Genomic DNA, 2038 nt, shown 5'->3' with positions numbered 1-2038 from the left:
TAACATTTAGAAAAACTGTTCCCTAATGCAGATAGAATAATATACAACAGTATCATGTGTTCTTTTCTGATAAATGAAGCAACTATAGCTTCATTTTTATTTGTCCAAAGTAACCAGTGCTATTGATGCAAAAACCAAAAACAACCCAATAATTCTCTCAATACTACTCAAAATGAACAGATTAAATTTGATTTTCTTTAGAATGAAAATGGCTCAGTTGGTTAAACAATCAACTCTTGGTTTCGGCTCATGTCATGATCTCATGGCTCGTGGATTCAAGCACCACGTTTGGCTCCATGCTAGTGGTGCAGAGCCTACTTGGGAATCTCTCTCCCTCTCTCTCTGCCCCACCTTGCTCTCTCTCTCTCTCTCCCTCTCAAAAAATACTCATAAAAAAGACATACACACATATATATATAGGTGTGTATATATATATATATATATGAACAATTATGTTCATATATACAATTATGTTCTTGTCCAGCATCTTCTGGACAAGAATGCAGAGTTTGTCTCTTTTTTTAAAGAGCAATTACAATTTAAGGGCACTTCATGTTTGCCTCTTTTGCCAACACTGTGTCTGTCTCATCTGCATCTCTCCATTTCATGAGAAAGATTAATTCTTTGTTGTTGTCTATGACACTAAGTATTTGTTTAGGACCAAGACCATTGGCAAAACATCGTGGTTAGTCAGCAACATCTCTTTTTTTCTTTGATTTGCTATCATCAGATTCACTGTCAGATAAAGATTTTCTTTGTCCTTTTTCTTTAATGGCTTTTTGAGAATTAAAAAAAAGTTCGATTAACTATGGATGATCTAAATTTTCTTCAGGTTTTCAAGTATTGTCAGAATCTATAAATCTCTTCCACTTAAAGAACTACTCCACCCTCCCATTCTCTACACATCGGTACCGTACTTTTTCCACCACCAAATATTCAGGCTCTTCAACTCTTTTACTTCCTCCTTTTTAAGTTTTATTTTATTTTTATTTTTTATTTTAGAGAGAGAGAGAAGAAGGGGGGCAGAAGGAGAGAGAGAGAGAGAGAGAGAGAGAGAGAGAGAGAACTTAAGCAGGCCCCATTCTCAGTGTGGAGCCTGACGCAGAGCTCCCTCCCACATTCCTCGATCCTGGGATCATGACTAGAGCCAAATTCAAGAGTTGAATGCTTACCCAACTGAGACAGCCAGGTTCCCCTCTTTTACTTCTTCCATTTGTTTCTTTTCCATTTTTAAAAATTGTTTTATTTTGAAAGAGACAAAGACAGGGCCAGCGGAGTAGAGGCAGAGAGAATTTCAAATGGACTCTGCACAGTCAGCACAGAGCCTAATGCAGTGCTGAAACTCAGGAAGGTGAGATCATGACCTGAGCCAAAAACCAAGAGTTGGAGGCTTAACCGATTGAGCTACCCAGGCGTCCCTCTTTCCCATTTTTTGCAATGTAGTGTTACTGGAGGCCATTTTTAGTTGTGGGCTTGAAGAGTTATACTATTCACTGCCTTCCAGCAGCTCTAGTCTGGGTCTATGGCATTTCAGATTATGGGGGCCATGTCCCGGAGGGTGGGCCCTGGAGAGCTGTGCAAGAAGCTACTTAGTTTTTGGGGTAGATTGTTGTACAGCAATAGATAAATGGTAAAGGAACACTTATTTACAGTCTATATGGTAAGATGGCTAATGAAAATAAAAATTGAGTCAGTTGAAGAGAACTAGTTGTGATACTGGGTCATTGCAAACTTTTTTCAAATTGAATAAAGAACAAACTCATCTTTTTTTGTTGAGAAAGCTATTTGGAGAGTTTCTCTGGAGAACAAGTTATGGAAATGGTTCTGAGGCTTTTCAGGTTACCATACTGGCACATGAGACTGATTCACACTTGACCTCTGAAGATACTATCAATACTTCCATCAATAGTTGCCCATAATATTATAGTACACTTCTCTGGCAGTTTTGTATTTCTCCTCTTGGCAATTATCTTGAAATCTCTTCTACAGACGTGAAAAGAGTTTCTGCTCGTATCCACATATCTATACTGTACAGAGA

At 38.2% G+C, this 2038-nt stretch overlaps 1 pseudogene; it reads right to left on the bottom strand.

The window, feature by feature from the left end:
- Positions 1 to 634: 634 nt before the first annotated feature.
- LOC109248655 (chromobox protein homolog 3-like) lies at positions 635 to 1459 on the bottom strand (annotated as a pseudogene).
- Positions 1460 to 2038: the final 579 nt, after the last annotated feature.

This window comes from Panthera pardus, unplaced genomic scaffold (assembly GCF_024362965.1).
Source record: "Panthera pardus isolate Hobbes unplaced genomic scaffold, ASM2436296v1 HiC_scaffold_15, whole genome shotgun sequence".
NCBI classification, from domain to species: domain Eukaryota; kingdom Metazoa; phylum Chordata; class Mammalia; order Carnivora; family Felidae; genus Panthera; species Panthera pardus.
The sequence above is the reverse complement of the archived record's forward strand: the minus strand, read 5'-3'. Positions and strand labels throughout refer to the sequence as shown.